Source organism: Canis lupus, chromosome 27 (assembly GCF_003254725.2).
Source record: "Canis lupus dingo isolate Sandy chromosome 27, ASM325472v2, whole genome shotgun sequence".
Taxonomy (NCBI): domain Eukaryota; kingdom Metazoa; phylum Chordata; class Mammalia; order Carnivora; family Canidae; genus Canis; species Canis lupus.
In genome coordinates this window covers 19767550-19782819 of record NC_064269.1, presented here as the reverse complement: position 1 = coordinate 19782819, position 15270 = coordinate 19767550, and the positions used below count along the sequence as shown (strand labels likewise).

The window sequence follows — 15270 nt, the reverse complement described above, 5'->3', positions numbered from 1 at the left end:
AATCATACATAGAGATAAACTCTTAATAATTACCTCTGTTTTATGAAATCTGAGTGAAAATATGACGTCAGAGTCAAATTAAAAACTTCAAGATTCACTGTGATTTCTGTAAGACTTAAGACTCAGAGTTTGAGTAAGGAGTCCTGATTTATACCTAAGACCCAAGCTTCCTGAGCAGTCTGGGCAAGTTATTTTTTTCCCTTAATTTCTTCCTTCCTTTGCAAAATGGAAATAATTATATCACTGAGATAACTTTATGCAACTGCTATAAAAATGGTAGCAAAGACTCAAGCACAGAATTAATAAATATTCATCCAGAGCCATGATCATTTATGAGGTGTATTGTGAGCTCCTGACACTGTTTCACACAATGGGCAGCTTACTGACAGAGCAATGTTCACCTCTATTTATTTAAAGTCACTTCTGAAATAGATGATGATGGACGATGACTCTAGGTCTGTGCTGTCAAACAACTTGGATTAAGCAGACTAGCATTGTGATGAAACTGGCATTTGTGGTGGCTTATAAAAGGATGAGAGTTACCTGTGAGCACTCTTAAAATATAGTGGAGACTTTTCTGGCCTTGGTGTATGTTGCCTCCTTTCCTCATCCCACAAATGCACAGATTCTTGGTTACACTGCACATGGTGGGAGGGTGCACATAGGCATGCATGTGGCACACATACATGCCGCCCACATGCCATGTACCAATCATTGCCTTTCATTCAGTCCCTCATTCCCTCTGCTTCCAACTGTCCCACCCTTGCCCCCATAAGCCAGCCCTCTTTAGTACTTAGCAAGCCTGTGTGGACCTTCCCACCATCCTCTCTTTCTCTCTCTCTCCCCCTCATACACACACACACGTAAAGACATCCAGCTCTGCCCTAATCCCCCCAGATACTGCTGAAATAATATGTTTGAATGAGATCATGAACAACAATGGCTTTATGTGTTTCTCCTTCTCCTGCCTTACTTCCACAAAAACTTGTTGCTGTCAGTGCCTTATAGCATCCTGGCAGACCAATAAATAACACTTGGCAGTTGGAACTTTTTTTCCTTTAAATCACACTGTTTAGGTTGGTAGTCCTTAGGGGGCTAGCTCTGGGTCACTGCACTTGTTTGCTAATTTTGCATTTTGACTAAACACAATTCCTGAAATAGAGCATCGAGTGCCACCATTCTTGGCAAAGAAGTTGGAATTCAAGGCCAGAACAACGGAGAGTGAGAGTGACTCACTTTGTTCCTGAGCTCCCAAGCCTGGAAATTTCTAGAAGATGCTCTGTTGCTCATCTAAGATAATGTTCGTATCTTACAAAACTAAAAGTCCCTACTAAGCTAGACACAAGGGCAGCCCGGGTGGCTCAGCAGTTTAGCGCTGCCTTCAGCCCAGGGTGTGATCCTGGAGACCCAGGATCGAGTCCCATGTAGGGCTCCCTGAATGGGGCCTGCTTCTGCATCTCTCTCTCTCTCTCGAATAAATAAATAAATAATCTTTAAAAAAATTAAGCTAGACACAAGAGTGTCAGTAAGAGTCTCTGTTAGGTCAGAATGAGTTGCTCTTTTGATACTGTAAAAAAAAAAAATGATGAAGTAAAATAGCCAATTTGAACAGGGAAGGTTTTTTGTTTTGTTTTGTTTTTGAATTCCTATATATAGTGACCAACAGTAGTATTTGATTTTTAGGCTTAGAAGGTAGAGGTTTCTTCATTCATTAATCATTCCCTGTCACCATCTTCTTTCTTTCATAATTCATGTTTCCATTCTCATTTTTGCTCACACGTATTTTCCTTGTATTCTTGTTCCCCTCTTTAATGCTCTCTGAATTCCTTTCTTTTCTTTTCACATTCATCCTTTTCACTTTGTAAGAATGCTTGTCCACCTTTATACCTGATTTCCAACTTTTTTTTTTATCTTGCGGTACTGATTCTTCTTATCTAACTTAAATGCATCTTCCAAACCTTCAAAGATCCAGTCATACTCTTCTTGGACTCATTGCAAGAAGTTGTCACTGAGTCAGGAAATGGAACAATTGGCTGTATGTTGGCATGAGATTTACCTTAGCACCAGCCACTTTGGGCTCATCACTGAATGCATTCTTCTAGAATAAAGTTGATCTGATCAGCACACTAGCCTCAAAGGATATTTCTAATTCACACCATGGTTACCTCCCTGCCTTTGTGCAACCATGTACAGACTCTTTATCCACACACATATATTTACTCTTACAAATGGGATTTGATATAGCCTTTAATTTGCAGTTTGCCTTCAAGGAATTTAGTTGCAGTACTTTTAGATATGCTCCCTCAACTGCATCAGTTTTAATAAAACATAAATTAGTGGATGGGGGCTTAAATTTGCCAATCCAGATAAAGTGTACAGGATCATCGTAATGTGAGCTTTCTAAATAAGAATTTGCTGGAATAAATATGATGCCTTGGGGAAAAGTTGGCAATATCATCAACTAATTAAGGAGAAAGAAACAGTGACACCACCTTTGGAAGGAATCTAAGATGCCACATAATTCCACTTTATTCTTGGGAAGCCTTGATGACTATGACATAGGTGATCCAGATAAAACATTAATTTCAAGACCTTAAGGGAGGAGAAATTGATTTGTTTCCAGTTCCAGAGCATATCGGTGGAGGCATCAAGACTTGATCTCAGTTCTTGGCAATTTATAGTACAGACATTTGGATTTATCCCCCCTGAGAATGTTACCTTAAAGTTACTATGAAATTCTTTATTCTAAAAAAAAAAAATGCAGTCTTAGAGTAGAAGCATCTTTTATGGTAGCTCTCTGGCCACTCAATCTCAAGTATTCATTGAGATGAACTCATATAAAGGCATATGGTAGAAAATAAAACACTTGCAACTATTTGATCTGATACTGTTATGTTAGCATATTGATGACATAGCCTTCTTTTTTTCCTTTCTGGCAACTCATATTTTAGTAAGCTTGATATATCCTAAACTTTTGTTGAAAGGAGAATAACAACTCTATTTCGAAATTGGACAAAAGCTCACTAGCCTGGAAGTTATTAAGTGGTTTGTCTCCTACTTATACAGTGAGCAACCACTTATATAAAGGTAGTGATAATAGGAAGTTTCCTAAGCAAATGTACAGTATACTATAATTTAGGTTCTTTGGTTCGTAGTTATGTGCTTTTAAAGGTTTGGGGCAAATTCAGGCAAATTAAAGAAGCCTTATGTTGACTCATTAGGCTACCTAACAATTCCATGAGCATTGACAGTCACAAATATAAGAGTGAAAAGCAGAATTTAGAGTGGGAAAGGAATCCCTTGTTCATGTGATGTAACTCCTCATAATAAAGCTGAGGCCCAGACAGCTCACATGAAGTCTTCTAACTCTGAAACTTGTACTCTTCTTTCTGTTGCCAGGTGAGATGTTGCCGAATAAATAAAATTTCCTAACATTAGGAGGATATCAGTAATTGCTTTTTCAGAGCTGAGCAGTTTTGTCCTCCAATCTTTATTAGGATGAGGACTAAAATTTGGACACAGGATATGGCTGTAGAACAAGGAGTATTTCCTGTGCAGAGTTAACTGACTTAACCAGAAATTGCATCCTTGATTTCATACTAAGTTGAGAGTTAAATCTTTCCACAATTTGGCATGTGGGAACAGATATCTATGAAACACTTGATATCCATGAAAATGGGCAAGAGGTAGAGATACTCCAGGAAAAGGAGAAATACAAATAACTTAGTGTTTGGCTTTTAAATGTACTGAATCTGAAAAATCCACAGGATTAGGGTGATTTTTCAAGTCCAAAGAAAATTTTTACACCATTCTATTTATAAATATAGATAGAACCATATTAAATGTCTGTTTTATGGGTCAAAAATGGTCAAACATCAGCAATGTCTTACAGTTATACCCAATAGCATGTAATAGAGATCTATAGGTAACTGGAATGTATCCATACATTTCAAACGACTATGGGTTTCACATTCATATTAGTCTCCTTCTGAGTTAGTTGCTGCAATGAATTGATAATTGATCCTGAAAAATAGGAGTGGATTAGCTGTAATCCTGGTCTGTCCCTTACATGTATCTATTTAGACCTGACTACCCCCCATAACTGCACATTTTACCCCCACCACTGCATTCATTTCTTCAGGATAATCTAATGGTATTACAAGGAAGCCTGCTGCCTACCCCAGAAGCCATCGTGCTGCTGCTTCTAGGCAGTTTGTCTTCCCCTGTGCCTTGTCTGTCAGTTCCTCTATTTCTTTGCTTTCTCACTGCTGTGCTCCTAGAAATGCTCCGTTGCCTCTTTGTTCTACATGCTCTGACACTTCTGCTTAGCTAAATGATGGCTAATAGCAGTGGGATAGGCTGCCAGCTATTATGAGGACTTTGTGGGGAGTCTATCTGACCTTTTTTATTATATAAAAGCGTTAAGCTAGTTATTAAGGGAAGAGAAACTGAAAAAAAAAAACCATATGAAGAAAAAAGTGGCAAAGCAAATCTGCTTCTAAATCTGCCGACCTTTAATTATCTCGGAAGCAAGAACTTCCTTATTATGAATGACGGAAGAAAATAAAGTTGAAGGCTTATCACCTAATGATAACCCTGTGTTGGCATCAATTATAGGTTATCTTGATGAATGTATTGGGATGTTGATTTCAGGAGCTCAGACCAGACTTTAGTGGTCAAGAAAGCAGGTTACTCAGAGTGATACAGAAAGGCTAATTCAAACACAGGCTTTGCTCAAAAGGGCAATCCTGTTTGGTAATTCAGGTTTTGGTCTTAAATCAAATAGGTGATGTTTCCTCAGACAGTGCAAGAGCTAATGTGTATCTAAAATGTCTAGATTCTACTTCTCAAGTGCTTTAAATGTCCCCCCCGACATCAAAAGCTAAATTCTAAACTGTGCTCACCTTTATCTCTTTTCCTTTCAGTACATAGTAAAAATTCTGTTTGGAAAATACCAACCTTGCTTTGGCAAAAGATAAGAAAAACTTATTTGGACTTTTCAAAATGTGTCTTACCCCCACACTTTGAGTCTTCACCCAAAGCACTCACTAAACCAAACATTCTTTGAGGTTTGAAAGTGTCTGGTTCACTTAATTATTAATTATTATTATTATTATTATTCCTTTGGGCATACCTCTGCATTTCAAGATATATTATGATAAACATTATCATTTCCAGGCCAAACACAGGCAAAAAGTCCTGGAAGAACACAATTTTGCAGACTAAAGATTTTCAGAAAAAAATTGGATAAGCCATGCACGAGCATTTAAATTTTGGGGTGCTTAAAATAGAAAGTATCAAAATGTATCACTAGCCCAAATCCTCATCTGACCCAGATCTTTTCATGGTTATAGACCTTGAAGTTTGCCCTCCATTAGTCTGTCAAAGACCCCCATGTTCTCTTCAGGATTGATTTCTTGGTTTTTATAAAATACGAGGGTCAGTTTCTCTAAGGAAGCTGCTGTTTATTTGGTAAGCCTTGCTAATCCTTTTCCATTATAACAAAAAGACAATACAGCTTATCAAAGAAGTAAAAACAGACTTTTGCTGGATATTTTCACATTCTAACTGGCACTTGGGTCTTGTACGTTTTGTTTTCGTGAGATATCTAGGTTTACATGAATAATACACTGGGAGGTTTGGGTGATTTCTCAAACATTATTTTTGGGAGTTACAGAAGCCAAACCCAAGAGGAATGTATATGTTTGTGACAATTTAATTACATTTCTATGGGCATAGGAGAGGAAACATCATTAAATCAATACTCTAAAGCACCTCGTTAGGGTGAAGTTACACTGTAGCCTCTATGTTTTGAATCAGGTTCTTGTTAAGCTTTTTAACCTTTCTGATACTGTCATTCGAAAATATTTTGTATTCTTTTCTTTTTCTATTTATCTGATTTGACTCCAATCCATTTTGTGGTGTTGGCTGGCTTTTTGGTTTGAGTCAAATTTTCCATACAACCCAAAACTTCTTTGCTCTCACTCTGAGAATGTTCCTTAAGTCAAGAATAGAGAGCTGAGGAAGAGCTTGTATTAACCTGTCTGGGAAACATGTTTGTGACTTTTTTTGGGTCGTCTTTCTTTCTCTCCTTCTTCTAGTAAAACTAATAACCTGAGGTCTTAGCTGAAATAATGGAGATGATAAAAGTGGCTATGAAGATGCTCATAGTGGGGCACATAGGTGGCTCTGCCCATTGAGTGTCCAACTCTTGGTTTCTGCTCAGGTCATGATCTTAGGATCCTGGGATCAGAGCTCCAGGTCTGGCTCCATGCTGGGTGGGGAGCCTGCTTGGGATTCTCTCTTCCTCTGCTCCTCTCAATTGCATACACACACACTCTCTCTCTCCAAAATAAATAAATAAATTTTTTAAAAAGAAAAAAACAGAAAACAAAAGAAAATGCATAATAGCTACTAATCATGCTGAGCTTTCTAGTGGTTCACTTGTGTAGTGCTTTTGAATTGACAGAGCAGACATGATGGGTGTTTGGAGGGGAACTGATACATGCCCTGATTTATGTGGCCCAGAGGCTAAGTCTACTTATTGGCAGGAGGGAGAGCAGAGGGGTCTCCTTCAGCTGCGGTTGGGGATGACCTGTTGCTGTGAAGTTCATTTAGGGAGAATGTTTCCAAAGGGCAGTTCAGTCTGCAGCAGAATCACAAGTGTCTGTCCTCTTGGTACCCCAAACGCAGAACTCAAGCAAATATCTAGGCAAATCAAACCACAGTGTTTCATACTTTGAGGTCATCCTGAAAGGTTATGGATGGTGAGCCCATGCATTTCTCTTTCTTGCCATAAGCTTTGTGTTTCCCCAAACCTCATCTTTGCCAGTTCACACCTTTTTCCTAAAATATGTGTGATCTTCTTACGGTTGCTTTCTTGCAGCCTCTTGGGGGTGTGTGGATTTGGTAGTCTAACTGCTTCTCCTCTCTCTGCAAATGACATGTAATTTTCCTTAAAACAGCATTAAATTAAATAATCCTTATATTTTATTAATGTAGGACAGGAATAATTAGTAGAATGGAATAAAAAGAGGGAAAAAGAGGAAGGGGAACTACTATTTACTATTTATTTATGAGCCAGGCATCCTGCTTGGTATTTTATGAACATCATCTCATAAACTTCTGTAATATAATTAAGATGGATTTAAAGCATGAGGATAATTATCCCCATCCTCTATCTCAATTTAATTAGTAGATACAGCTCCATGCTTTTGATCCACCTTCGGATGGCATTCTATGGATCAGACTACTTCTTCAGACCAAAGAATATGAAATTGTAGCTATCATAAGTAAAACCAGTCTTTAAACTGCTTTGTATACACCAACTTAGCAAACTTAATTGTTTGTAGGAGCAGTATGTCATGGTGGGAGCAAGACCTGAATTCAAATTAGAACTTTAATACTGACTAGATTATGTGAGTTGGTCACCTTTTTACCCTTATGTTTCTTACCAGTACAATGAAGATAAAAATAGTATCTGCTAATGCTTAAGTAGAAAGCATTTTATTCATCATCATCATCATCATCATCATCATCATCATCATCAAATATCCTGCTCAATGGCATGAGCAGATACTGGTTCTTAGGATGTAAAACTAAAAATGGATGTAAGCAAGGTTATAAAATCAAGGATAATGTGGGTTAGGAAAAACTATACATAGAAGGGACAAAAATCTCACAAGTCTTTTCATATTCCTCCTTTCTTTTCTCTTCTCAGAGTTAGCTGAAGGCCTACCACCTCGAACATGAATCAGACAGTGTCTAGCTTTACTAATGATTTCTGAATTTTATTCATCTGCCTTATTATTCTAAAGTATAGCTTTCATCATGTCAGTCTTTCTACTAAAGATCCATGTACTATTGGTTGTTTGTTGAAGCCCACTTTCTCAGTAGGGTGGATAAAAACTCTTAGGATCTGTCTCTAGGCTCCAGTTACTTTGCTTCCTCCGGTCTCTAGCACAAACATCCTATTTCATTTGACTTGTAGTTTTCATATGCCAATTTCATCCTCTCTCAGTCTACAACATACATCCCTGTGTTCCCTTGCTTGAAATTCTTTTCCTTTTCTTCTCATCTATCTAAATTTTAGCCATCTTTCAAGGCCCGTATCTTTTGTGTTATTCCATAGTAGACTAAATGCTGAATCGAAGTAGAATGAATATGGGCAGGACCTGTGAAAATGATGGGATAGTCCTATCTTCGATTAGGGTATGTCATATGCAAAAGTAATGGCGTGTCATTCCTATAATAGTGTGACATTACTTAATTACAAATTAATAGCGTGACATTGCTCTTTAGTAAACTGACTTTCAGAGATTTGAAGCAAGAGGAATGCTTTCCTGCTGGAAAAGCAAATTGGAGACACAAATTGCCATGTTAATGAGAGAGCCATGTAACAGGAAACTGAGGGTGGCCTCTGGGGTCTGAGAGCAGCCCCCTGCTGACAGCCAGCGAGAAAGAGGGGAACTCAGTCCCACCACAGTGAGGAATTAGCTATGGCAAATAACCAGTGAGTTCAGAAGAGGACCCTGAGCCTCAGATGAGATCACAGTCCCAGCTGATACCTTGATTTTAGCCCTATGGGACTCTGAGCAGAGGCGACTCAGCTAAAAGGTGCCAGACTCCTGCCCCACAGAAGCTGTAAAACAACAAACTGTATTAGTTTAAGCTATTAAATTTGTGGCAATTTGCTGCAAGCAATAGAAAACGACTGTAGTGGGTAATTGAAGGCTAGACCATCTTTGTGAGTTCTGATGTTTAGTTTCTGGAAGCCCAGATGACTGGCTCATTGATTCTTTTGTATATTTTCCCATGAGTGGCACAGGCATTGTTTCTGTCTAGGAAAACATTTAGAGAAGTAGAGCAACTATAAGTGTTACGAAATAAAGGATTTATTATAGGAATCAGACCACACAATTGTGAGACAAGCTGGAAAATTTAAGTTCAGGAGGGAGAGTTGGAGAATTAGAGAATTATGAGACTTACCAGTTCTGCAGCACTGTACAGGGGTGAACCTCTTTCTTAGTAATAAGGAGGGATAAAGAAAAATTATTCTTCATCTTGGACCTCTAAAAACCTCACTGAGATGGTGGGCTGACATTTTTTTGAAAGCAACCTTCTTGAAGTACAATTAAATACAGTATTTTAGTGTAAGGTTTGGTGAGTTTTGGCAAATATATACACCTGAATAGCTGCCACCACAATCAGGATATAGATCATTTCCATCACCCTAGACAGTTCCCTTTTGTCCCTTTGTAGGTAAAAATTCTCCTTCCCTGGGCCCAGGTAACTCTAACCTTCTATCAGTCACCCCAAATTAGTTTTCCCTGTTTCAGAATTTCACATGTATGGAATCATGCTATGCCCTCTTTTGTAATTGGCTTCTTTCACTCATCATAGGTTTTCTGGATTCTTCCATATTGTTGCTTGTATCAACAGTTTGTTCCTTTTTACGGCTGAGTAGTATTTCATCATATGGATGTGCTAAAATTTATTTATTCCTTCAGCATTTGATAACCATTTAGGATTCAAGTTTTTGGATATTATGAATAAAATTTCTATGCACATTCATGTGCAAGTTTTTTTTTAATTAAATAAGTACTAAGGTGGAATGGCTGGGTACTATGAAAAGTATATGTTTAACTTTATAAGAAACTGCCAAATATCTTTCTGAAGTGATTGTACAATTTTATGCTTCCATCAGCAAAATATGAGAGTTTATTTGCCTCATTTCCTAGCCCAGATTTGGTATTGTCAATCTCTTTAATTATAGCATCATAAGATATAAAATACTATCTGGTGGCTTTCATTTTTATTTTATTGCTGACTAATAATATTGAGTATCTTTTTATATACTTATTGGCCATTTATGTAACTTCTTGTGTGATAAATTTACCCCCAATACTTTGGCTATTTAAAAAATTAGATTGTTTGTTTGATTTTGAACTCTAAGAATTCCTTGTAAATTTTGGATATAAGTCTTTTGCATTGCAAGTATTTTCTCCTGTATGTGGCTTGACTTTTCAAAAAAATTTTTTAAAGATTTTATTTATTTATTCATGAGAGACACACACAGAGAGAGAGAGAGAGAGAGTGAGTGAGAGGCAGAGACACAGGCAGAAGGAGAAGCAGGCTCCATGCAGGGAGCCTGACATGGGACTCGATCCGGGGTCTCGAGGATCACACCCTGGGCTGAAGGCGGTGCTAAACCACTGAGCCACCCAGGCTGAACGTGACTTTTCAATTCTTAAAAAAGACTTAAAAAAAAAAAGACTTTATTTATTTGAGAGAGAGAGAGAGATCACAAGTAGAAGGGTAGAGGGAGAAGCAGACTCCCTGCTAAGCAGGGAGCCCAATGCAGGGCTTGATCCCAAAACTCTGAGATCATGACCTGATGACCTGAGCCAAAGACAGATGCTTAACTGACTGAGCCACCCAGGCATCCCTAACTTTTCAATTTTTTAAAGGTGTCTTTCAAAGACAAATGTTTAAATTTGATGAGGTACAATTTTCCAAGAATTAGTTATTCTGAGAAATCTTTGCCTACTCTAAGGTTGCAAAGACTCTTACGATTCTTTTAGAGCTTTCATAGTTTTAGTCTTTATAATTTGGTCTATGATTTATTTTGTATTAAATTTTGTGTATGGTAAAAGCAGGAAATGAAGAGAATATCCTTTCTCTGTTGAATTTCTTTAGTAACTTTGTAAAAAAACAATTTGCCATATAATTTGGATCTATTTCTAGACATTTTATTCCGTCTCATTGACCTATTATATGTCTAAACATATAACAATACCACACTTTCCTGATTACTTTAGCTTTATAATAAATCTTGAAATTAGAGTAAGTCCTTTAATTTTATCTTCCTTTTACAACATTGCTTTGGCTGATACAGGTTCTTCTGAATTTTCTGCAAGTTTTAGAACCAGATTGTTAATATCTACAAAAAGAGAGAAAGCCTTCTATCTTAGGTTTTAGTTGGGATTACGTTATGTCTGAAAAACTCCATTGGAAAGAATAACATCTTAACAATATTGTCTTCCAATTCATGAACTTGATATATCTCCCTATTTACTTAGGTCTCCTTCAGTTTGTCTTGAATTTTTTTTTACAGTTTTCAATATGCAGTGAATCTATTTTGTTAAAATGCTATCATTATAACATATTTAACATTTATAATATTTAACATATTTTTGTTAAAATGCTATCATAAATAATATTATTTTATTTATTTATTTTTAAAGATTTATTCATTTATTAGAGAGAGAGAGAGAGAGAATAAGTGAATGTGGGGAGGGGCAGAGGGAGAAGGAGAGAGAAAACTTACCAGACTGCTTACTAAGCTCAGAGCCTGACACAGAGCTCAATTTCAAGACCCTGAGATCATTAGAGTTGAAACCAAGAGTCAGATGCTTAACTGACTGTACCACCCAGGGGTCCCAATAATGTTGTTAATTTACTTCTACATTTAATTTATTTACTATTAATATGGTCAGTTTTTGTAATCGATTTTGTATAAATCTTGATAAAATCATTTGTAACTTTTAAAAAATTCCTTATGACTCTACATACACAATCATTCAAATGAAGACTTTTTTTTTACCCTCTTTCCAATATTTCTGACTTTTAATTCATTTTTCTTGCTTTGTTGCATAGCTAGGACCTACAATACAGTGATGAACAGAAATGGTGAAAATATACATTCTTATCTTGTTCCTGATGGGGGGGAAGTATTTATTCTTTTACCATTGTTATAATATTAGCCATAGGTTTTTTGTAGATGCCCTTTATCAGATGGAAGAAGTTGACTTCTACTCCTAACTTTCTAAGAGTTATTATCATGAATGGATATGAATCTCTTTTCAAATAAGCCTTCGTATATTCTTTATTCTATTAATATGGTAATTTATACTGATTAATGTTTTAAAAGATGGGCAGCCTGGGTGGCTCAGTGGTTTAGCACCAGCCGCCTTCAGCCCAGGGCCTGATCCTGGAGACCCAGGATAGAGTCCCATGTCTGGCTCCCTGCATGGAGCCTGTTCCTCTATCTGCCTGTTTCTCTGCCTCTGTGTGTGTGTGTGTGTGTGTGTGTGTGTATGTCTCATAAATAAATAAATAAAAATCTGTAAAAAAAAAAAAAAATTAAGGTTAAACTAACTTTGTATTCTTGAGATATACCCCAATTGGTCATGATGTATTATCCTTTTTTAATATTACTAGATTATATTTATTAATAATTGGTTAAATTTTTTTTGTTTATGTTCATGGGGAATATCAGGCTTTAATTTCTTTTTTTTATTTTTTATTTTTTTATTTATGATAGTCACACAGAGAGAGAGAGAGGCAGAGACACAGGCAGAGGGAGGAGAAGCAGGCTCCATGCACCGGGAGCCCGACGTGGGATTCGATTCCCGGTCTCCAGGATCGCGCCCTGGGCCAAAAGCAGGCGCCAAACCGCTGCGCCACCCAGGGATCCCCAATTTCTTTTATAATGACTCTGATTTGGTATCAGAGAAGTCTGGCCTGATACAATAAGTAGGGAGGTATATCCCCGCCCCCCCGACACTTGTATTTACTAAAAGAGTTTGTGTAAGATTTTTATTGTTTCTCCTTTAGACATTTGATAAAATTCAGCACTGGAACAAATTGGGCTGGGAATTTTCTGTGCTGAAAGGTTTTTAATTTCAAATCCAATTTCTCTAACATATGTGGGACTATTCTTCCTGTTACTGGTTTCTAAATTATTTCATTGTGGTCAAAGAACACATGATTTTAATAACTTTAATTATATTGAGACTTCATTAATGACCCAGAACATACTCTATCTTAGTGATTATCCCATGTTCACATGCTGAGTATACATTCTGCCTGCATTGCATGTAGTATTATATAAGTGTTAGGGCAAATTAGTTGGAAATGTTGTTCAAGTTTTCTATATCCACACTGATTTTCTGTCTGCCTGTTCTATCAATTGCTGAGAAAGGAGTGTTGAAATCCCCAGTTATAATTGTTGATTGGTCTATTGCAGTTGCCCATTTTTGCTTCATGTATTGTAAAGTTCTGAAATCAGTTACGCTTATGTTAGAATTACTGAGTTTTCTTTATAAATTAACTCATCAATTATCATGAAATGTCCTTCATTTCTGGTAACATATCTTGTCTTATTTATCTGATGTAAGCACTACAGCTTTCTTATGATTAATGTTTTCATGACATGTCATTTAATATCTTTTCACTTTAAATTTGTGAGTCTCTAATAGATAGCATATAGTTGGGTCTTACTTTATAAGTTTAAAAAACATGTCTCTCCTCCCAACAGATAAAAGTCCAGAACCAGTTGGTATCGCAGGTGAACCCTACTAAACATTTAAAGAAGAGTTAGTACTTATTCTTTTCAAACTATTCCAAAATGGAAGAGGAAGGAATACTTCCAAATTCATTTTATGAGGTCAGCATTACCTTAATACCAATACTGGATAAATACACCACAAAAAAGAGAACTACAAGCCAATATGTTGTTGAACATAGATTCAAAAATACTCAATAAAATAATAACAAACTGAATCCAACAATACATTTAAAAAATCATTCCCCTTGATCAAGTGGGATTTATTCCTACATTGTGATTCAATATTCACAAATCAATCAATGTAATTCATCACATTAATAAGAGAAAGGATAAAAGCCATATGAGCATTTCAATAGATGTAGAAAAAGCATTTGACAAATTGCAACATCCATTGATGATAAAAATCTTCAACAAAGTAGGTTTAGAAGGAACATACCTCAACATAATAAAGGCCATATATTAAAAAAAAAAAAACCCACAGCTAAACATCATCCTTAATGGCAGAAAAACAGAGCTTTTCCCCTAAGGTCAGGAATGAGACAAGGATGTCCACTCTCACCACTTCTATTCAACACAGTACTGAAGGTCCTAGCTGCAGCATCAAAAAACAAAAAGAAATAAAAGGCATCTAGATCAGTAAGGAAAAAGTAAAACTTTCACTATTTACAAATGACATGATATTCTGTAAAGAAAACCCAAAAAACTCCACCAAATAACTATTAGAATGAATAAATGAATTCAGTAAAGTCACATGGTACAAAATCAGTGTACAGAAATCTATTGCATTTCTATACACCAATAACAAAAAAACAGAAAGAGAATTGAAGGAAATAATCCTACTTAGAATTGTACCAAAATAAGATACCTAGGAATAAACCTAACCAAAGAGGTGAAAGAACTATACCCTGAAAACTATATGAAACTGATGAAAGAAATTGAAGACATGGAAAGACATTCCATGCTTACAGATTGGAATAATAAGTATTGTTAAAATGTTTATACTACCCAAAGCAATCTACACATTTTTAAACATTTTTTAATTTTTTTATTTATTTATGATAGTCACAGAGAGAGAAAGAGAGGGAGAGAGGCAGAGACATAGGCAGAAGGAGAAGCAGGCTCCATGCACCAGGAGCCCAATGTGGGATTCGATCCCAGGTCTCCAGGATCACGCCCTGGGCCAAAGGTAGGCGCTAAACCGCTGTGCCACCCAGGGATCCCCAATCAACACATTTAATATAATCCCTATCCAAATACCAAGAGCAGTTTTCACAGAACTATAACAAATAATCTAAAATTTGTATGGGAGCAAAAAGATCCCAAATAGCCAAAGAAATCATTAAAAAAAAAAAAAAAAGCAAAGCTAGAGGCATCACAATTTCAGACTCCAAGTTATTTTACAAAGATAGAGTGATCAGAACAGTATGGTGCTGGCACAAAAATAGATGCACCAACCAAAAGAATGGAATAGAAAACCCAGAAATGAACCCACAACTGTATAGTCAGTTAATCCTCAACAAAGCAGGAAAGAATATCCAATGGGAAAAAGACAGTCTCTTCAATATATGGTGTTGGAAAAAAAATTTTTTTAAAAATATGGTGTTGGAAAAACTGGACAGCCACATGCAGTTTTAGGTCTAGTAAACTGGACCACATTCTTACACCATACACACCATTACACAAAAATAAATTCAAAATAGATTAAAGATCTAAATGTGAGACCTGAAACCATAAAATCCTAGAAGAGATGCGCAGGAACCTCTTTGAGATTGGCTGTAGCAACTTTTTCCTAGATATGTCTTATGAGGCAAGGAAAACAAAAGCAAAGATAAACTATTGGGACTACATCAAAATAAAAAGCTTCTGCAAAGTGAAGAGAACCAGCAACAAAAGTGAAAGGCAACCTACAGAATGGAAGA

The 15270-nt window shown here is 36.6% G+C and overlaps 1 protein-coding gene across 1 annotated transcript in view; it reads right to left on the bottom strand.

Annotated features, from left to right (window-relative positions):
• Positions 1 to 15270, bottom strand: part of PTHLH (parathyroid hormone like hormone) — a 125684-nt gene that overhangs the window by 90916 nt on the left and 19498 nt on the right. The window lies entirely within an intron of this gene.